Source organism: Panthera onca, chromosome C2 (assembly GCF_046562875.1).
Source record: "Panthera onca isolate mPanOnc1 chromosome C2, mPanOnc1 haplotype 2, whole genome shotgun sequence".
Classification (NCBI taxonomy): domain Eukaryota; kingdom Metazoa; phylum Chordata; class Mammalia; order Carnivora; family Felidae; genus Panthera; species Panthera onca.
The window spans coordinates 155,328,153-155,352,006 of NC_138347.1; the positions used below are offsets into that span (position 1 = coordinate 155,328,153).

Below are 23,854 nucleotides of genomic sequence, written 5' to 3' on the forward strand. Positions count from 1 at the left end.
ATTAGAAAAATGAAATAAAAAAACAAAGATAGGGGCGCCTGGGTGGCTCAGTCGGTTCAGCGTCCGACTGCGGCTCAGGTCACGATTTCGCGTGATCTCGCGTGTGTTTGAGCCCCGCGTCGGGCTCTGGGCTGATGGCTCGGAGCCTGGAGCCTGCTTCGGATTCTGTGTCTCCCTCTCTCTCTGCCCCTCCCCCATTCACGCTCTGTCTCTCTCTGTCTCAAAAATAATTAAAAACGTTAAAAAAAAATTAAAAAAAAAAAAATAAATAAACTACAAACCCCATTTGGTTTCATCACTAGACTAAACAGACATTAAATTACTTTGCCTCCAAAGTTTCCAACTGCTTACTTTCAGTTTCTGTAGTTATCTTCCTGTGCACTGGTGACAGAGAATTCACATGGTTGGAAAAATATGACAGTTATGATTTCAGAATAGATGACTTCAGTCCAGCCAGCTGAAGCTCAGGTTACAAGGAAACATAGTTTGACAACCACTGCTAAAGCACCAAATGTGTCAGGCATATATCAACAATTCTGAAAAGAATTATCTTTAAAACATACAGTTTTGTAATGCTCAGTCTCTTGTTTTAAATGTTTGTGTTTGGTTGTTTTTACTTTTCACTGCAAACACATTTAAGATACTATTTTTGTTTTATTTCTTTTTTTTATATAATATTGCTCTTTTTTAATGTTTACTTCTTTCTTTTTGAGAGAGAGACAAAGACAGAGAGACAGAGAATGAGTGGGGGAGGGGCAGAGGGAGAGAAGACAAGAGAATCCTAAACAGGCTCCTCATTGCCAGTGCAGAGCCCGATGCGGGCTCGAACTCACAAACCCCAAGGTCATGACCTGAGCCAGAATCAAGAGTTAGACACTTAACCAACTGAGCCACCCAGGCACCCCAGTTTTATTTCAAAAATCAGTTCTAATTTGAGTGATTTTACTGATTTTATTTTTGTTTATTCAAAAAAAATCACTTCCGGGCACTCAGGTGGCTCAGTTGGTTGAACGTCCAACTTCAGCTCAGGTCATGATCTCGCGGTTCGTGACTTCAAGCCCCACGTCGGGCCTGCTGCTGTCAGCCTGTCAGTGCAGAGCCTATTTTGGATCCTCTGTCCCCTCTCTCTGCCTCTCCCTCACTCGTGCTCTCCCCAAAACAAATAAATGTTCCAATAAATGTTTCAGAATCACTTCAATCTGAATTCACACACCTAATAGATCTCCATGCTTTATGGTTTTTAAAGGCGACAATTGGCCTGCAAAGTTGTTTAGATTAGGTGAGAAAAAATGAGTAATTTTATCTGACCTTCATAAACAGTTTAATACGAAAGAATAAATTAATGGAAGCCTGGATGGATGGATGGATGGATGGATGGATGGATGGATACTGTGTCTAGACATTCTAATTTTTCTACAAACCAGAAACTGCTCCTCTCCTGGATGCCCTTCAAACTGAAAAAAGCAGGAACAATCAGATAAGATCTTAGCATGACCCATAACTCCCTATAGGCTATCTAATTCTGACCTCCAATCTTCATTCACACTTGGATTTGGGGAGTGAGTTACAGGGAAGTCTACAACCTAGGACCACCACAACAGGACCACGCACATCTCCCTCAGAGCACTCTGAGAACGTGCCTCTTTTTCTGACATACCTAATAAAAAATCGGCTGCACTGAATTACCATGGTGTTTAGTTCTGAAAATGCACTAGACACAACTTTCACAAACTTGCTGGAACTAAAATAGATAGGCGTCCACCCTACCACTTACCGTGAATGCTTTTCTACCAGAAATCTCTGCAACATTGCACTTCCAGAATAAAGGGACTGTGTGAAGGTTATACAATGACAAAGAGTGTGTATTGCATGGCTTGAGTGAATCATCCTAGTCCCTCTGATCGCATTAAAGCCTGTGCATACACACCACCGCATCAATACTGAAGCAGACGTTTCAAAACCAGATGAATGGCACTCGTCCAGTTGAGGGCGGTTTACTTTCTGGCTCCCATTCAAATGACAGAAAGAGCTTTCTGTCCAAATCTGTGCTTAGAAACTGATGGAGACCTAGTAGCAACAGCTTCAGGGCTGTAGCTAATTTCCCTGTGTTTGAGTTCTCTTCATTCCATCCCTCTCAAGCAGCGTTTTGTCTCCAGGGGCTGTTTAAATTCGAGCTCTGTCTTTGTGATTGCTGCATTAAGACGAAAGTCAGAACAGAATTTTGAAGGACTGTCTCCGGCAAAATCTAGAAGAGTAGCACGATCTATTTCCTGTTTAAGGTTTGTAAAATGCCCTTTTGTGTAGAGAAGAGGCCTTCCTCTCGTCCTCTGGGTCTTCTGCGGTTCATTCCCAGGGCTTCTTGAGGCATGACACGCGTCTTCGGCAGGTATGGGGCATTATGTTGTGAGGAGGGGTGGGGCGACAGAGGGCCAGTAATAAAGTTAAAAGATAGACGTAACTTATTTTCCCATCTTTTTGGAGCTCCACTTGTATCCAACGGTAAGTGAATTTAGTGCTATTTCATGTAAAGATAAATACAGAGATATCAGGAAGTAGAATGTAAATTGCACATACGTGACGATAAACATACAAGGGTTAAAAGTTTCCACCGTGCATAAGCTACTTCTGCTTCCAGGTTTCCCCGAGAATGCCTAGGATGCATCCTCATTTGTCTCTGCTTGTAGTAGAACATGAGGAACGGATCTGCTATTCCTGCTGGAGAAAAGGTTCCTTGGGCTCTGAGGAGGTAACCATGGCTACGCATAAAATGATCCCCTGCAAACCGGGATTAGTAAACTTCAATTCCGGAAGCAGTCTTCGTTCTAACGTAGTACTTTTGAGGACTTCTTGCCCCAGGATTCCAATCTCATTGTACGTGCTGCCAATAGGATCCTGGTCTCACCCCCTCTATGTCATCTACTTCATGGCCAACTGGTTTCCTCCAGGCTCTTTTACATACCTGGTGTCTTAATCTGCGTGGGTTTCCATACCCCACAGACTGAGTAGCTTAAACAACAGAAGTGTATTTCCTCATGGTTATGGGGGCTGGAAAGTCTAAGGTCAAGGTGTAGCTGGTGCCGCTCCCGGGGAAAGTTTTTGTTTGTTTGTTCGTTTGTTTTTTCCTGGATTGCAGATGGCTGCCTTCTTCCTGGATCCTCACGTGATGGGTACAGACACAGACAGACAGACAGAGATAGAGAGAGACAGAAAAGTCTCTTCCTCTTCTTATAAGGCTCTTTATAAGGCCTATCTCCAGAAATAGTCACCTGGAGGCTTAGGGCTTCAACATATGAATTATGGGGGAACACGATTCAGTCCACAGCACCTGTAAAGCTCCTCCAAACAAGACTCTTACTCATATTGAACAGTCAGGATTCTAAGTAGATGTTGCCATTGAGAGGCTGAGAGACACTCTTCCTCTTGAATATACAGCGCCCAAGAATGTCCCCCTCCCCCGCCCCCCCCCCCCCCGCCACAAACACACGATACCAAGGATGCAACAGGGGCCATGATGGAAAGAACTCAGTCTTGCTCTCCACAGTGAGACATCTTAGAAGGAACTCCTACGACATCAAACGATACTCCACACAATAATAAGGAAGACTAGGGTCAGAACAGGTCAAGCTACAACAGTGATTTGATACTGACCTCACTGACCAGGGCCCGCTGCGGAAAGATTTTCGACATATATCAAGCAGGGGGAAAAAAAGTGGCAATTGGTATGTAGCATATGACCCCTTTTACATAAAGAACATTTAATAAATATACTCACATTAACAACAAATATATGTTCACACACATATGACAGATTTTACAATATAGATAGATAGATGATAGCTAGGTAGATAGATCGATTGATAGAACTTCTAGAACAAACCAGAAATTGTTAGCTGTCATAAACTGAGGGGGAAAGAATGATCGGTATGAACACCAAGGCTTTTATTTTCTATTTCATTGGTTCACTTTCTGTTTAAGTGGTCTCAGCATGCACCTGTACTTAAATAATATATGATCTAAATGTTGAATAGCTAAGTAGATTTCTTGGTAGTGGATTTAGAGATTTTAGAAAATTTATACCATAATAAAATTTTGTACTATTAAAAACAAAAGTTAAAAGAAGTTTAAAGCCCTTTAAAAATCATTATTTAGGGGCGCCTGGGTGGCTCAGTCGGTTAAGTGGCCGACTTCGGCTCAGGTCATGATCTCGCGGTCCGTGAGTTCAAGCCCCGCGTCGGGCTCTGTGCTGACAGCTCAGAGCCTGGAGCCTGTTTCAGATCCTGTGTCTCCCTCTCTCTCTGACCCTCCCCTGTTCATGCTCTGTCTCTCCCTGTCTCAAAAATAAATAAAACGTTAAAAAAATAAAAATTAAAAAAATAAAAATCATTATTTAATATGAAGGTTCAACTGGGGAGATCAGTAAGGCTATGGCAGAAGGTTCTGAGAAACATCTCTCCCCCCACCCAACCCTCCAGGCCCCAACCCCCACCCCAGCCATGAGGTTACCTAGGTAAAACAGTGTGTGTGACAGGCCACAGAACCTGGAGTAAAACCCTGGGGGCTCGAGTCCTGTTTCTACCACTGATAACAATATAAACGTACACATTTTAAACCATGGAACATTAATTTTCTCATTTGTAAGAGAGATATGATATCTGCCTTACAAAGCCCTGTGAATTTAAATGATAAAATATATGTGAAAACATTTTTCAAATCATAAAACAATACATAAATATTCTTTAAAATGAGTGAAACTGCATTGTAACAAGGACCTCATAATACTTAGTAATTAGATTTATCTCCTTGGTAGGACTGGAGATGGAACATCTTCATCAGTTTTTCTCTTTTAAAAATGACAGTTTTAGGTCATCTGTGCTCTGAAAAGCCTGCGGAGAAGAAACAAAGGACGAAGCAGGAGGGAAGAAAGGAGGCAAGATTTGAAATTCTTTCCAAAGAAGAAAGAATGTATTGTTCTGACCAAAGAAACATTGCACTAGCTTAATCTCCTTGTATCAAATATTAATAGAAGAAACACAGGCAGATTTCTGAGTAGTGCCTGACGTATAGTAAGCATTTGGTACAATTTTTTTTTCAGTAGATGTAATCAACTTCAGATGATAACAATTTGACTAACATGTTCATGGCATGAATGATCCTAAGCCTGCCATAATTGTATTAGGAGAAATCTCCGAACTGAGGTCAAGAAAAGCGAGCTGGTCCATGAGGGCCTGCCTTATTTTCGCTGTTCCCATTGGGGCCAGGAGACTGGGGATAAATGGACTGTAAGGTAGGAGAGCCCCCTGAATAGAAAGGATAATTAGTCATTAAACCAGGTAGAAACGTAGTTCATATTAAACACAATACAATCTGCCAAAGTAAAAACTTCTTTCTTTCTCTTTAATAGAGACAAAGGGGAATACAGTGACAAAGATATAAAAAGGTATTTTTTCCCATTACAAAAAGAAAACTACTTTAAAATTTACTATTCTGTCAGATCTCTCTCGTGTCTCTTTCTAACCATACACAAAAACACTCATTTCATTGAGGATCGCCTATCTGATATTTCCCATTTTTTTTCTCTCAGTTCTTCAGTAAGTTAAAAAGAAAAAAAAAAAAAGAACAATTGAAAATGTTTAAGTTATCTCCCTTAATTAAAAAAAAATTATAGTGGCGCCTGGGTGGCTCAGTCTGTTGAGCATCTGACTTCAGCTCAGGTCACGATCTCACAGTTCATGAGTTCAAGCCCCACGTTGGGCTCTGTGCTGACAGCTCAGAGCCTGGAGCCAACTTCACATTCTGTGTCTCCCTCCCCCGCTCTTACTCTGTCTCTCTCTCTCTCTCTCTCAAAAATAAATAAAACAAAAATATTTTTTAAAAATTATAAAACGTATCAAACAGTGAAATATAAAAAAATAATAAAACACACACCCATATATAAAACACACATATTCAGCATCTAGTAGAATTTTACCAAATTTTTTCCTTCTTATCTTTTAGGAAAAATGTTGACCAATTCAGCTTTTGATTTTATCTTTTCAATTTTTCTATCTGCTATCTTGTTTATTTGTCTTTTATCTTTATTATCTTTATCTGGTTTTATTCTATTACTTTCAAACTTGTGGATTACTAATTTAGTTCATTAATTTATTATCTAGCCTTTTCTCTAGTGTATGCGGTTACTTTGTTAGGTTTTTATTTAAATTCTAGATGGTTAACACAGTGTTATATCAGTTTCAGGTGTACAATATAATGATCCGACCCTTTCAACAACACCTGGTGCTCAACACAAGCACACTCCTTAAGTCCCATCACCTGTTTTACCCACTCCCCACCTGTTTTACTTATCAGCTCTCCTCTGATAGAGTCTCTTTCATGAGTTGCCTCTCTATTTTTACCTGCACTCATTTGTTTTGTTTCTTCAATTCCACATAGGAGGGAAATCATATGGTATTTGTCTTTCTCTAACTGGCTTATTTCACTTAGCATAATATTACTAGCTCCATCCATGTTGTTGCAAATGGCAAGATTTCATTATTTTTTATGGCTATTATCCATTTTATATATATATATATATATGTATATATATATATATACACACACATATATATATATGTATATACATATACACACACATATATATGTGTGTATATGTATATATGTATATATATAACATTATGTATATAATGTGTGTATATATGTATGTATATGTATATATGTATATATGTATATATATGTATACATAATATTATGTATATAATATGTATATATATGTATATGTATATATGTATATGTATACATATATATAATATGTATATATGTATATATGTATATATATAATATTATGTATATAATATGTATATATATTTATGTATATGTATATATGTATATATATAATATTATGTATATAATGTGTGTGACATACCACTTTTCTTTATCCATTCATCAGTCAATGGACATGTGAGCTGTTTCCATAATACGGCTATTGTAGATAACGATGCTATCAACATTAGGGTACAAATACTAATTTGAATTAGTATTTTTATATTCTTTGGGTAAATACCTAGTAGTGCAATTGCAGTCGTAGAGTAGTTCTATTTTTAACTTTTTGAGGAAACTCCACACTGTTTTCCACCGTGGCTGCACCAGTTTGCATTCCCACCAACAGGACAAGAAGGTTCCCTTTCTCCACGTCCTTGCCAATACCTGTTGTTTCCTGTGTTATTGGTTTTAGCCATTCTGACAGGTATGAGGAGACATCTCATCGTGGCTTTGATTTGCATTTCCCTGATGATGAGTGACACTGAGCGTCTTTTCATGTGTCTATTGGCCATCTGGATGTCTTCTTTGGAATAACGTCTGTTCATGTCTTCTGCCCGTTTTGTAACTGTTTTATCTGTTTTTTGGGTGTTGAGTTTTATAAGCTATTTATATATTTAGGCTACTACCCCTTTATCAGGTATATCATTTGCAAATATCTTCTTCCATTCCTTAGGCTGCCTTTCAGCTTTATTGATTGTTTCCTTCACTGTGCAGAAGCCTTTGATTTTGATGCGGTCCCAGGAGTTTGTTTTTGTTTTTGTTTCCCTTGCCTCCAGAGACGTAAGAAGCTTCTACAGCAAATGTCAAAGAGGTTACTTTCTGTATTAGCCTGTAGGGTTTTCATGGCTTCAAGTCTCACATGTAGGTCTTGAATCCATTTTGAATTTATGTTTGTGTATGGAAATGGTCCCATTTCATTCTCTTTCATGTAGCCATCCAGTTTTTCCAACAGCATTTGTTGAAGAGACTGCCTTTTTCCCATTAGATGTTCTTTCCCGCTTTGTCAGAGACCAATTGACCATATAGTTGTGGGTTCATTTCTGGATTTTCTCTTCTTGTCCATTGAGCTACACGTCTGCTTTCGTGCCAGTATCCTACTGTCTTGATCACTATTGCTTTGTAATACAACTTAAAGTTTGGAATTGTGATGCCTCCGGTTTGGTTTTTCTTTTCAACATTGCTTTGGATTCGGGGTCTTTTGTGGTTCCATACAAATTTTAGGATTGTTTGTTCTACATCAGTGAAAAATGCTATTAGTATTTTGATGGAAATTACATTATGTGTGTAGATTCCTTTGGGTAGTATAGAAATTTTAACAATATTTGTTCTTGCAATTCATAAACATGGAATTTTTTTCCATTTCTTTGTATCATCTTCAATTTATTTGCATTTAGTTTATGAATTAAATAAAACTGCTTATGGGTTTTACATAAGTTGTTTTCATTGCGATTTTCTCTAAAATATTTGTAACGTTAAGTATGATTTCTTCTTTCATCTACAAATTATTTGGATACACATAGGCATAATTTTCAGTATATGATAGCTTTTTTTCTATTTCATTTGGATCTCTAATGTAATCTAATCCACTTGGAATATTAGTTTGTATGGTGTTGATTTGTTTATATCTATTTTCATATTTTCTTCCATGTAAACTTGAAAAGAGTCATATGAACAGAGACAAAGCAGTAATCAGAATATTCTAACACACAGAGACCTATGGCATTAGCTATAGATCATGATGTCCCTAGAAAAGAAATAGAAGGAAATCTACTAACTGTTTTTTTAATATTAAATATAATTTATTGTCAAATTGGTTTCCATACAACACCCAGTGCTCATCCCAACAGGTGCCCTCCTCAATGCCCATCACGCACTTTCCCCCTCTCCCCCACCCCCCATCCACCCTCAGTTTGTTCTCAGTATTTAAGAGTCTCTTATGGTTTGCTTCCCTCCCTCTCTGTAACTTCATTTTTCCCCTTTCCCTCCCCCATGGTCTTCTGTTAAGTTTCTCAGGATCCACATATGAGTGAAAACATACGGTATCTGTCTTTCTCTGCCTGACTTATTTCACTTAGCATAACACTCTCCAGTTCCATCCATGTTGCTACAAATGGCCAGGTTTCATTCTTTCTCATTGCCAAGTAGTATTCCATTGTATATATAAACCACATCTTCTTTATCCATTCGTCAGTGGATGGACATCTAGGCTCTTTCCATAATTTGGCTATTGTTGAAAGTGCTGCTATAAACACTAGGGTACAAGTGGAAATCTACTAATTGTTACTTGATCTGTAAAAGCAAACCAGTTCCAGGTCTAGTGAACAGAAGTCTAATTTGAATAGCCAGAACGGAGAATTATAGCCCCTTGCGCCCCTTGACTTGAGCCTGTTTCCAGATTCAAATCCCCTTGAACTGAGGAGTACGGTCCATTTGAGGAAGGGGCCTGGAACACCACCAAAAATGTACAGTGCTGATCTTTTTCTTAGCTTTATTCAAAGGAAACTCAGGCCATTTACCAGGGTGACTGTGCTTTGGAGAAAGGCAACTAGACACTCTCTTTGAACTGACACTAATTCCAGGAGACACGGAATGCCACTGTGGTCCACCCGTCAGAGTGAGAGCATATGGAAGTCAGGCCATCAATGGCGCTTCCGCTCGATCCCCCTCAGAGTGATCCCGCTGGGTCCCTAACACTATCCCGTGTGTATTTCCCCAGTCCTAGAATGCGTAATAGAATAGATCTACTCAGCCACTGACAGAATCCCCACATTGGTTCCCTGATCTGTGCTGTGAAGGCTATTACAGTAGGGGAGGCCAAGTGGACAACACCAAAACCTACAAAAAAAGAAAAGGTAAAACAAAGGCAATACCATATTCTTGGAGGAATCACCCAGATTTGGCCCCGCATTAAGGATTTAAAGATGCTGGAGTGGTGATTCCCACCACATTCTCATTCGCTCACCCATTTGACCCATGAGAAAACAGATGTATCCTGGGCCAAACCGTGCTGAAATCTCATCTCTGCTCCTTGGAAGTCATGTGAGTGAGTCACATCATCTTTGAGGACTCTTTATCTTTAAAATGAAGCTAGTTACACCGTTGCACACAGTTAAATAATGAAAATAAAATAAAATGCCATCTAAAGAGTTGTCAATCAGTTAATGTTAACCAACCTTCTCCTTGAAAATGCTGATTATTGAGGGGTTTAGCATCATTCTCTATTTCTTCTACTGTTTTTTTCCCTCCACTGCGCTCTTGTTCATTTATTCATTCATTTATCAAACATTTATAACCACTACATGTCAGACACCACGAAAAGCACCCAGAAAGCAGTGATGGACAAGCCACGCTTAGGGTCTACAATCTTACAGTATTTGGCTAGCTAAGAAGATAGAGAAAATTTAACTAAAGTGCTATAAATATTATGAAGAAGAGTTGTAGAGGGCTTGGGGAACTTATAAACAGGTACCTACTCTAGTCTCAATGTTCAGAGAAGATCCTGGTGGATAGATAAATCAAGAAGAACAAACAGGCTTTGGCAAGGAAAAGGACCAGGAAAGTCCAGTCAGATGAAACATATGTAGATATCCAGAAGGTGGAGATAATCTGGGGTATTCAAGGACCAAAGAGAAAGTCACTGTGACTGAACCAAAGGGAATTTTGGGTACAGAATTTTAGCCTACAGAAGTTGGCAGGGGCCAGATTAAGCCCCACCTTTCAAGCTTTTCTTAGGGTTTTGATCTTTATTCTGAGAAAATAAAAATGGAACACTACTGAAATGAAGAAAGTCAGCATTCTATTACCGGTCGCTTTAATAAACAGGAAGATTGTGTTTTATGGCATCAAGGTAAATTGATTAGGTATTAATTAATCATCTCTGTTTTCAGAATGTGAAATCAAAGTTTCCATCAGCTAAATACCATTCCCCCAAACCACACACACCTGCATTGTCCCATTATGAAATGAGCCTGAAGTGGCAAATGTCACGGTCAAAAAGAAAAGTCCAAGTACGTTGCCTCATTTTTCAGGCTCCCACGATACTTGGCTGTCATCCCAGGACAAAACGTAGTCAGGCAAGTCACTTACAGCTCTGCCTGACCCAGAAGATCATGTAACTGACAAACTAGGAAGTAAGTAAAATCACAGGATGGCAGCTCCATATTTTAATGGTCTGCTTCTGGAGAACAAAGAAACAAGGGTCCCTCATTTTTAAGAGATTCTGTACTCACTGTCTTGACGTCTTCCAGGCAGATGTGCCTGCCTGAAAGTCTGTGTAACCAAATGAATAAATAATCAAAAATAAATGCAGACCCACAGCATCTATATCTGTTCAATAAGAGCATAATAGGTCATCTACACCAACCAAACAAGGTGAACTGTGGAGAACTGAGGACTTGAAGCCCAAAGATTTAGTTTCCAACTTTTAGCTCTGCTCCTTCCTATTTGTGTGACCTTGGGAAAAATCACCTGGCTTTTAAATTTTGTCAGTCACCTTGGCAAAATGGGTCAAATTATACTTAAATTATTATATATTTATAGAAACGTACATCCAGAAAGTTCTTAAGTGATCATTAAATCACTCAATGGATGAGGATCATGGGGCCAGCAAGAGTGAACTTCGACCCACAACTTTGACCTTGGCCCTGAATATGGTTTCCAATATCGCACACTTATTAAATAAAAATAAGATAATGTTAGTCTTGCAGGAGCTTAACTTACCTTAGATCATCTCCTCGTTACAACAACCCGATGATATAATTATTACGATCCTTAATAATAAAGGATATTATTTATCCTTTAATACTAAAGGATAAAGAAATGGAAGATTATAAAGTTTAGGAAAACCACCCCAAATTATAAAGCGGAAAGATTCAGCTGTACTTTGAACTCAGGCCTTTATTTTATTTATTCCTTCTCCCTTAAGTTCCAAGCCACCAGAGTACCCATTGTGCATTCTTCTCTTCTTCGCCTCTACCTCTATGCCTGATTCTCTCCTCACATACACAAATGTATTTTGGAAGAACTTCAGTACTGCTCCTGGGCCCAGAACTCCCTACAGGAAGGCCTAGGGCTTGGTCCATGTGGAATATGCGGTAATTAGAGTCTCAAGGTTGAGCTCGTCAACTTCCTGATCTCAGTAAAACATTGAACACATCCCTAGAAAATAAACAAGCAGGAATTTGGTTCAAGTATGTATTTTGAAATATCATAAATAATTGAGGAGGACAGAGGGCAATGACTAAAATTAGCATCCGGCTAGGACTTTTCAACTCTCCCGCTTGTGTTAAACTGCCATGAGCCCCCACATGGTTTGTACCATTCGAGCAACAAGGAGGGAATTGATGAGTTTGAAATGATAAAAGGCTAGTCGTGCCTTAAACAACCTCTCCTACCATCCTGCTCACCTACGCAGGGCAACATTCAAGGAGTAAAAACTAAAACCAGAAGATAGCCTATCACCATAATGTAGAAAATTGTGGAATCACTATATTGCACACCTGAAACTAATATAACACTGTATGACAACTATACTGGAATTAAAACGTAAAACTTGGGGCGCCTGGGTGGCTCAGTCGGTTGGGCGACCGACTTCGGCTCAGGTCACGATCTCGCGGTCCGTGAGTTCGAGCCCCGCATCGGGCTCTGGGCTGATGGCTCGGAGCCTGGAGCCTGTTTCAGATTCTGTGTCTCCCTCTCTCTCTGACCTTCCCCCATTCATGCTCTGTCTCTCTCTGTCTCTAAAATGAATAAACGTTAAAAAAAATTTTTTTTAAATAATAAAATGTAAAACTTAATAAAAAATAAAATAAATTTAAAAAGAAGAAGATTGCCTATCTCACCAGACACTAGGAGAAAGCTTCACTAATGGCAACAATAAAACAGGACTTAAGGGAAAAGAACTGGTGATCTAAACATACATTTGGCTCCAGAAGTAAAACGACTTTAACCAGCTGAAAGAAAGTAAGAAAAAATTTTAAAGTCGGGTTTTCCTGAATGGAAATTTACATGCGGTAGCCTTACTGAGAGGAGTTTTTAGGAGCAACACCTACAGGGAAATGAGAAAGACACGTTTAGATTGGGGACGAAGTTTAACTGTGGTTTAGTTATCAGCCCTGAAGCGTGGGCATTTCCACAGAGGCCTCCTCAACGGGGAGCAGGGGTCTTTGCACCCCCACAATGATGAGTCCCCAGGGAGTGTGCTTAACCTTGGATGGTTCGGTTCCCTTTGGCGATGGGTAATCCACAGGGAGGACCTTGCATCAGCAGAGGCGGTGCTCCCAACAGCTGGGAGAGCATGTGTCTGTCCCGAAGGGAACATCGGGGACGTGCACCACAGCAATTGCTAATAAAACCCTTTCTTTTCCCATTTCTTGCTAAAAGCTTCCTGGATCAGGCTTTACCAAACGGAAAAACTAGGAATGTACATTATTTTAGGGTCTGACTACATGCTTCTCCCCCTGTATCCCACCTATCTACATGGACTCAGAGACGATAAGTCCTTGAAAATAACAAATAAAAGGGCACTCCAGGGAAGTAGGGAAGCGATGTGTTAAATCTCTGGAGGCATAATTCCTAGAAAGAAAACATGTTATGAGTACGTAGAGTCATGATGACTGCTGATTTTTTTTTAAATGTATGCACTAGTTCAGAGTTTAGATAAATCAACATAGGAGATACAGGGCCTTCCTAGAGAAATCCTGTTAAATACCTGTAGGTGGACCAGAAACGATGCACAGTGATGCTCCCAAGCCATAGATCAGATAATGCAATAACCAGAGTCCAATTCAAAAAAAAAAAAAAAAAAGATAGAGGAGCCATAGCCACACATCTGCCTACAGGCTGGAAAACTCTACCTCTAGAGAGATGCACCCTCATTTTAAATAAGAGAATATATATATATATATATATATATATATATATATATATATACACACACACACACACATACATATACATATATATGTATACAAATATAATCGGTATATGTTATAGGTATATATAATATTATATTATGGGTATATATATGTATATATATTACGAGGATATATAATATTATGTCATGGGTATACATTATGGATACATGTAACGTACACACACACACACACACACACACACATAATATACACTTATATAGAAGAAGAGGCTGGGACTGGAAACTCTGTCCTGGACAGTAGAATAATATCTCTTAGTCTTATTTCCTGTAGTATGAGATTAAATTTTATAAATAAAATGAAAATCCACTTTACATGGAAGAACTAGGATAAAATAACAAAGACAGAGGGAACAACAAAAAAGGTATTTTAAAAAATGAAATAAAAAATACTGGCTAAAATTTTAAAAAGACAGCCCATATGACATAAACAATAGGATGTGAAACTAATGTGCCTAACAGATAAGAAAGCTTACCATAAGCATTGAGCATGGGAGGAGCATAGAGAGAGGGAGAGAGAGAATCCCAAGCAGGCTCTGCACTGTCCGCACAGAGCCCCAGGCAGGGCTTGAACTCACAAAACCGTAAGATCATGACCTGAGCCAAAACCAAGAGGTGGATGCTTAACCGGCTGAGCCAGCCAGGTCCTCCCGGCCTTGGAATCTCTAACCAAGCAAGCATGCGTGGAAAAATCAAGCCAACGATGTGTAACTCAAATATGAGGATGTCGTCAAAATGCAGAGCTGATGGTTTAGTTGAATCTGAGTCCAAGGGGCCGAGAGCCAGTAGAGTAGGTCTCATTCTAAGAGCAGAAGACAGATGTACCAGCTTACCCAGTCAGCCAGAAGGAACACCACTGCTAAAAATGAGTATATATTCATTAATTCATTCATTCCACATGTATTACAAAACGCATGCCGCCTACCAGGCACTGTACAAAAATTAACAAGACAGACAAAACTTCTTTCCTCGAGTAATCAGAGTGTTGCAAAATAGACAGACGGAGCAAAAACTCATGTTAAAAAGTGATTTCTATCATGACAGGGGAAGGAGAAAGTTATCAGTCATTCATTAGGACAAAAGCTCAGTGCCTCCGACAACAAATAGGCTTGGCACTCCTTCAGGTCTGGGCAGTGCTAACCCAATCTTTGCCAGGTGGAGGGGGTGGCTAGACCCGTGTCTCTCTTCCTCAGACAGACTTTTTACATGGTGGAGACAGGATCCAAGGGATTCGTGGGGAGCGGGAAAGTGCCAGGTGCAGAAGTAGCCTCTGTCATTTTTGCTACAATTGATCAGGCAAATCAAGTCACAGGTGCCACTCAGACTGAAGGGACAGAGAAATCAACCCCATTCCTGGACTGGAGGAGTTGCAAAGCAACACTGTAAACGGTTTGAATAAAGGAGAGGTGAAGCATTGCCTCCAATTACGAAAAAAAAAAAAACTGAGGTGCAATTCACAGAACGTGAAATTAACCATTTTACAGTGAAGTTTTCAGTAGCATTTAGTACTTAGTACTTTCACAATGCCGTCCAATCACTACCTCTCTCTACTTCTGAAACATTTCCATTACCACCTGCACCCCCTCCAGAAGTGAAACTTTCAAACATTATGCCTTATCTTCCCTGTCCCTGCCCCTAGCCACCATTCATCTTTCCATCTCTAGGGACTCACGTATTATGGACATTTCTTTCACTTAGCACAATGCTGTCAAGGGTCATCCATGCTACAGCCTATATAGGTCCTTTATTCCTTTTTTTTTTTTTGGTGAATAATACTCCGTTATGTGTATATACTCTATTTTATTTAATCACTCACCAGCTGATGAATATTTGGGTTGTTTCAACCTTCGGGCTATTGCATTACTATAAATATGCATGCACAGGTGTTTGTTTCAATACTTACCTGCTTTCAATTTTTTGGAGTATATACCTAGGAATGGAATTTCTGAATCAAATGGTAATTCTGTTTAATTTTTGAGTGACCCTCCCCCACTGTGTTGCCCCCACTTTTATAATCAAACAATCACAGAGAGAACAAAGGGACTCATAGCAGTTATTTACTTGTTCTACAGAGTCAGGGGAAAGTCACAGGACATAGTGATATTTAAGCTGAATCACGAAGGATAACTGAGATTTGACCACGTGAAGTTATGGAAGGAGGAATGGCAATGAGGAAAGAAAGTTCCAAGAAATATGAGCTGTGTGCTGTTAAAGGCGGCCTCTCCCTGAAGGCATTGTCTGCAAAGGACACAACTATATAGTATAGTGTATGGGCCACTCTAGTGGCCTAGACCCTCCTGGTAAATATCCTGAGTAAGCTAGTCTTCTCAAACTCTTAAATGAAGGAACAATGTTCTGGGGTTTGTTTATTTGTTTGTTTGTTTTTTGATGTTGCTGTTTGCAGTTCCTCCTAATCTACTGTAGATCAAGACTTTTGGAAAGTATTTGATCCGGCCGTGTTCCAATAAAACTATTACAAACATAGGTGGTGGGGCACCTGGGTGGCTCAGTTGGTTAAGCGTCTGACTTCGGTTCAGGTCATGATCCCGTGGTTTGTGGGTTCAAGCCCCGCGTAGGGCTCTGAGCTATCAGCTCAGAGCCTGGAGCCTGCTTCGGATTCTCTGTCTCCCTCTCTCTCTGCCCCTCCCCTGTTCACACTCTGTCTTTCTCTCTCTCTCTCAAAAACAAAGATTAAAAAAAAAAAATAGGTGATATAAGCAGCTTTGGCCCACAGTCCGCAGTTTTCCAAGATCACTCTATCCTTTTTTAATTAATTTTTTAAATGTTTCAATTGAATATAGTTGACCCCCAATGTTACATTAGTTTCAGGTGTACAACTTAGTGATTTGACGAGTTTGTACACGATGCTGTGCTCACTATAATTGCGGTGACAATCGGTCGAGTTACATCGCTTTTACAATAGCACTGCCCGTATTCCTTATGCTGTGCCTTTTCTTCCTGTGACTTACTCATTCCATCTCTGGAAGCCTGAGTCTCCCTCTCTCTCCTTCACCCATTTTGCCCAGCTCCCCACGCCCCTCCCTTCTGGTAATATCATTCACTTCTAGATCTTTGTTCTACCTGCTTCCATCAAAACTTCATACCCTTTGAAACACACGTCATTCTGACAGCTGACCTACTATCGTTCACTGCTCTCTGATTACTTTCCTTCAGGCTTTCGATGGAATTACAAACTGGCTCAGCAACTTCTTTAGCACCAACTACTCTTCCTACTATTTTTATCACTGCAGGAGCCTGAGCTTTTCAGTTCCCTGACCTCTTCAAAAGCAATGTCTTTTCTTTGGAAACTCCTACTAAAGTCACTCACACTAATAGCCCAAACCTGCATATTCCTATCAACAATAGCATCACCTCTTTCCAAGCCTCAGAATCCAGAATTCTAATCTCAGATCACTCTTTTTGGTTTCGCCAGCTCACTTACCCTGGTCCCCTATTTCGACCATTTTTTATCCTCATTAAAACTATTCACACCCTGGCATGACCTCACTTCTCTCTTTGCCCAGTGCGCAGTTTCTGGCTCAAAACTATAACCAGTACCTCGAACACACTCTTAATTCCTCTTCTCTTATTTCCATTCTGACATAATTATCAGACAATAACCAACTATGAATAAAACTTAAGTGCCTGCTATATGGCATAGTTTTTTGTGTCAGTTCGACTTGGCTAAAGGATACCCAAATGTCTGCTAAAACACTATTTCTGGGTGTGTCCGTGAGAGTGTCCCCAGAAGAGATCAGCATTTGAATCAGTACACCAAATAAAGATCTTTCTCACTAACTCTGGTGGGCATCACCCAAATCCCCTAATGGCCTGAATAGAACAAAAAAGGCAGAGGAAGGAAAGTGCTGGAGTCGAGACATCCATTTTCTGCCACCATTCAGCACCGGCATCCCTGGTTCTTGGGCATTTGGGCTCAGAGTAAGATTTATCCCTCAGCCTTCCAGATTCTCAGGCCTTTGTACGTGGACTGAAATTATACCATCAGCTTTCCTGGCTCCCGGGCTCGCGGAGGACAGATCATGGGACTTCTTGGCCTCTGTAATCACATGAGCCAATTCCTGTAACAAATCTCTGTTCATATACGTCTCTGTTGTGCCGTTTCTCTGGAGATCCAGAGAAACAAATACACCTGACTAAGATAAACACTCAAGGAGCTGAGAGTTGTTGGTGAAAATCCCCAAACGATGCTTACTGATCATTCTGTTTTACATTTATAGCCGTCAAACTAGAACGGTCCAAAACACTGCTCTGTTTCCCTACAGACTCACTGTACTTTTCTCTTCACGTCTTCTCCTTGCCCCAGTGCGCTCTCAACCATTGACCTCGCATCAGTCTTCATTCCAAAGCCACATTATTTATTTATTTAAACAGCTAAATTCAGGAGATAGAAGCGTAACTCTTCCCACCCCCCAATATTTCCATCTTTCTCATCTTTGCCCTTATAATGTGTCTTCTCTTTCCTTACAGTGGGCAGTTCATCACGGTGGTTGAGGACATGGCCTCTATGGGAGGACACCTTGACCCGAAGCCCCAGCTCCCCCACTCAAGAGCTGTGTGAGTGCCGAGGAGTGGCTCACCTCTTCTGCACCTCTATTTGCCCTCATTATACTCAAAAGAGTGATCAAAACGATCTCTCAAAGCACTTCTGGGGATTAACTGGGTTGACACTGTTCAAGTACTTAGAACAACCCCTATCAAATGGCAAGTGCTTAGTAAATGTTAGACCTAATTGCAATGCATTATTAAAATAAAGGAAGTGTCTGCTTTTATATAAAGCTAACGTCTCTTGTGCTCCAGATCTATGTCCAGATCACAATGAAAGCTGAAATGTAAGCAGGTTATGGCAACAGCTATATACAGGATGCTTATGTGTATATACACACATATTGCGATATCATTGAAATAAACAGACACCATTTCTGTGATGATGTTAAATTTCTAAATTACTGCCTTACCCTTTATATTTTGTACATTTTTATGTTATGTGAGGGTTGGTTAAAAAATAAGCATGTTGGGGTGCCTCGGTGGCCCAGTTGGTTAGGCATCTGACTCTTGGCTTTGGCTCAGGTCATGATCTCACGGCTTCGTGGGGTCGAGTCCCACATCAGGCTCTGTGCTCGCAGCAAGGAGCCTGCTTAGGATTCTCCCTCTCCCTCTCTCTCTGCCCCTCCCTCACTCATGTTGTCTCTGCCTATCTCAAAGTAAATAAATAAACTTACAAAAAATAAGTATGCCATTTCTTGCCCTAAGATCTTGTTACTCCTATTATCTGATATTAAATGTGTTTTAAGAAAAGAAATATTGAAACAAACATGAGTCCAGATTTTGCTGGGCCTAAAATTTATGGTTTTTAAAAAATATGTACACATACAATTAGGGGCGCCTGGGTGGCTCAGTCAGTTAAGCGTCCGACTTTGGCTCAGGTCATGATCTCACAACTCGTGAGTTCAAGCCCCAAGTCAGGCTCTGTGCTGACAGCACAGAGCCTGGAGCCTGCTTTGGATTCTGTGTCTCCCTCTCTCTCTCTGCCCCTCCCCTGCTCATGCTCTCAAAAATAAATAAAAACATTTAAAAAAAACTTTTAAATAAAGTATACGCATACAATTATAATATAAAATGAATTATAGGGCCTATGCAAGATGGTTAACCCTGCTGCTTAAGCTTCATTGGCATCTCCGTTAATATCTTCAACCATCCTAAAATGAGGGTGTCGTTATCTCTTACATATTGACGTAGAAACACAAAGTAACTTGCGTGGTTGCATAGGTAATGAGTGGCCTAGCTGTCATATGTTCTCAGTCTCTTGGCTCCAGGACCGGTGTCCTTTGCCTCCACATCCAGCTTCTTGTGTCTTTATAGGGAGCAAGGAGGTTGGGATCCCAAAATCTGCCTCTTCTGTTCAACTTCCTCTGTCTCAATATTTGCCCACATCATGCGCATAAACGCCCCCCACCCCCCCAGTTTTTCTGCCGCAACTGCTAGAGTTCATGTGGGGAAGCCTCTCATTCTCACTGGGTTCTGAGTCTCTGGGGAGCGTGTCGACCATTAAAACACGCAACCCCGGTGAGGACGTGATGATTACCGGGCAATCAATCCGTCCTCAAAGCCATAACCGCAGGTGCCCTCAGATCTCCTACAATCTTCCTCTGTCCTGTCATCCTACTCACGTACAGAAGGGGGATCAGTAGTTGTGAGCATGCAGTGTTAGCCCCAAGCGGTGGGCGTGTTAACACACGCTGGCACATGTGAACACTTCCCTGGCAACACAGGGAAGACCGCTCCGCAGGAGAGGAAGCAGAGAGCAATGAAAGTCAGATTGCTGAAGAGTAATGCTAGTAAGAAGTCCGGAAGGCTGGAAGCAAGAGAATGTGTCTAAAGGATTAAGGCCAGGAGGGCAAAGGAACAAGAATAGATTCTCCAGGAAATGCATGCCAAAGATCTCGTCACAACCAAACTGCCACACTGGGCGAGGAAGAAGCCATACATTCCTTCAAGGTCTGTAAGCATACTTGGGATGTCCTTCATGAGACTGTGACTGTGTATATCCATGGGGGGAGCGGGGAGGGGTGCACTGCTGATCTGGGAAACCTATTGTGTGACCGCAATAACATCAGTAGACGTTCTCTCATCATAATCCATGGCACGATGGTAAATCCACGGCTGAGTAAAAGGAGAGGAGAAATCTGAAAGGGTAGAATGGCTGATCTCAGAGACCGTTGCGTTCCACAACCCTGAAGCCATTATGGTTCACGCTGCTTTGTTATTCTTTCGTGTAAACGTAAATCCCTTAAGAGAAGAGTAATGTCTATTCCTTAATGTGCACCCAAATATAATTTTATGGGAGTAGCTCTTATGGGATTCAGAGTGATTCAAATCCTCTCTAATCTCCTCATTGGCCGTGGGCTATAAGTTACTTAACTTCTCTGCTCCTTTGTTTCCTCACCTATAAATTTCAAATTAGAGGTGTGGGGTTTAAGGCGGTACCCTACAGGGCAAACCTTGCGTACAGCTTGCTGCGCAGAAATATCATGTTGTTCCTCCCACCTCACTTTAGACCCCATCCCATAATTTACCATATTGCCTGCCCCCCCCCTTCCACTTTCTTCAAGCTTTCCACGTACATTTGCCTCTCTCAAAACTCTCTCGTCGTAAACGTGATGAGAAAGCTCACTGTAGCTCGATCGTCTACACATTCCTGATTTGAACACTGCTCCAAATATTCAAATGCCTCATTCGTGCCTCATTAACTCCATGAGGCTCCATCAGAGGGCACACATTTTAAAAGCATGCGGTGACCGCATTTGAACCAAGAAAGAGCTGCTGTGTGCCTACTTCTGTGCCAGGCGGTGCCCTAGAAACTGGGGAGAGGAATACAGTCATAAAATAGAATGCTTGCTTCCGAAAAATTCACAATCAGAGGAGGAGAGGCTATATATTATAAATAAAAAGAGGGACCAGAAAGAATAGGCTGAAGGAGCAAGGGCGGGGGAGTCAGTGTCTTGCTGAGACAAAAGAACAAATCAGTAATACAGGACCTGTCTTTATATGAAAAGTTTGATTTTTTATCGTGGATTTTTATTTTTGTAATACTGCATGAAAATATTGTCTACCTCGATTACATGGTTTTTGTTCTTCTGAAGTCTTGCATATTTCATCAAGAACGTAACGGACTGAATTGTGTCTTCCCACACACGTACATTTTGAATGTGACTACGTTTGGCGATGGATAGGACCTTCATAAGGTTCAGTGAGGTCATAAGGAGGGCCCTCAACCAGTTAGACTACTGTCCTCACAAGAGGAGGAGGGGACACCAGGGAACAGGCCATGCGAGGACACAGTGAGGAGGTGGCCATCTATAAGACAAAGAGAGAGGCCTCGGGAGAAACCAATTATGCCCACACCTTGATCTTGGACTCGTAGCTTCCAGAACTGCGAGCAATGAGTTTCTGTTATTTAAGCCACCTCCTCTGTGGGTGGTATTTGGTTAGCAGACTGATGCGGAGGGTAAGAAGAGGTTTCATAAAAGAGGATGCATGTGAGTTTAGTCTTAAAAATCAGAACCGTCTGGATGGTGAGCAAGTGAAAAGTCATTCTGGGTATTATAAACATGGGATACAAATTGGAAAAGAGATCTGTGGGCAGAAGCAACGTCTTTGAGGGAACCTTTGGCTGCCAAACTTACAAGCCTGTGGAGCCAGGCACACATCAGGCTGAACTGGCCTTTGACACAGACTTCTAGATGTTGAAAGGTATATGAAATTCAAATTTCTGTGTCTATAAATAAAGCTTTATTGGAACACGGCCATGCTCACTTGTGCAAGTATTGTCTAGGGCTGCTTTTGTGCTACAACAACAGAGCTGACTATTTTAGACAGGTACCTTGTATATAAGTAGATCCATTTTGCCAAGAGAATAAACACGACTCAAACACTGATGATGCGATTCTCTTAGAGCAAAACTCCAGGGTCCCCAATCCAGCGGTGAAAGCATTACCTAGCGGGCCTTCACGACAAGCGCTTCTGCTCTCCACCCCCCGACCCCTGGATTGATCAAGGTGACTGAGGCCCAGCAGGATTTTTCCGGCCTCGACTGAAACTAGAAAAACCACCCAGGCTCTGCCATTTTTATTCCCACGAAGCATACCGCCATATATATTTTCTGACACATGATCTTAGAAGAATCTCCAGTGGCTCCTAGGAAGAGGCAAGAGCCACAAAGAGTAAAGGCGATGGGACCAGAGACAGCTGGCTGTAACTCTTCTCTTTGCCGAGCACTAGCAGTGAGGTTTCTGGTCAGTCACCTACTCCCTCTGGGCCCCACTTCCCCATAAATGAAATAAGGCTGAAAATAGCAACTTCTTCAATTTGCTGTGAGAATTAAATGAAATAATGTAAGTAATCCTCTCTGCCTGGCACCAACTTCGACATATGCATGTTTAGTTTGCTTTTTTATACAATTTTGGAAATCTCTGGCACCAAAGTAAAAAATTGATGATCCCTATATCTGAATGTATGTTCTAGAAATACAGCCCAGCCTCTCTGACTTCTAGAAATGTCCTTCTGTGACTGTCTTAGCAGTTTAGATATTTTTCATGTTACGAAATGGAAGAGGCACAAAATAATCCATATTATTTTAAGCACATGTGCAGATATTATTATGTTAAAAAAATAGAAGAAAAGAAGTGCAGAGTACTTACAATTTATTAATTCATTTCTCTGGATGATAGAATGTTTTCAGGCTCTCTCTAAAGAAGAGAATAAAATTTTAGAATAACTAGGCACATTCCTTCCTTTTCAGGAGCTGTAAACCCCTCCAAAGAGAGGTACAAGTTTAGAGTGAGGAAGGGGAAAAGGAACAACAATGTGTGGTCTGGGCTTTCTGCCATTGAGGGGGAAATTGGCTTGGCGTTATTTGTTTGTTTGTTTGTTTGTTTCCTAGCAACCTCCTCCAAACCCATTTCTTCATGATACCAGGGAAATACCACTGGTGGCCAACTCTATACTCCGATTCTTTCACTGTGTCATCAGTTCTTGCCCTGCAGAAGTAGAAGGGTAGGACACATTCCCTACAGCACGGGAGCACACTGTTCAAACCCAAGAGTGACCCGGCATACCATCCAAGACCATATCCTTTCATGGTCGGAAGGAAAGTGAGGTATCACCAAGAGGTATCATCCAACTTCAGCACTGGATCCTATGACAAAAGTAATGTCCCTTTCCCATGACCAATTCACGTAGGCACGATTCGTTTGGCACACAATTTTAAGCAATATACGCAACTCCCGATGTCCAACCATGAAGCCCAAGCACGGCTCATGGACCTCTCATGGAGAATGCTTCCCGTGGATAGTATTTAACAAGAATGGGAAGACAAATGGAAATATCTCTGATCATCAAATTTCTCAAAACATTTTATCGAGAAAAAAAATCTGCCGAAAAGTGCCCTGTATTCTCAGCAACTATTTTTGCTTGGTTAATATTTTCAGAGATCCTGGCAGATGAGTAATTTACTTCCAGGTAAAATCCATCATTTCCACATACAGTGTGGAAATGTTTGTTAGTGTATCCAGGACTCTGTGCTATCTT

At 40.8% G+C, this 23,854-nt stretch overlaps 1 long non-coding RNA gene across 1 annotated transcript in view; it reads right to left on the reverse strand.

Annotated features, from left to right (window-relative positions):
* LOC132682877 (uncharacterized) overlaps nucleotides 1-23,145 on the reverse strand; it is a 258,235-nt gene extending 235,090 nt beyond the window's left edge. The window contains exon 1 of the long non-coding RNA XR_009611914.3: nucleotides 22,966-23,145. This is a non-coding gene — a long non-coding RNA (uncharacterized LOC132682877). The remainder of the gene's footprint in view (nucleotides 1-22,965) is intronic.
* Between the last annotated feature and the right edge of the window lie 709 nt (nucleotides 23,146-23,854).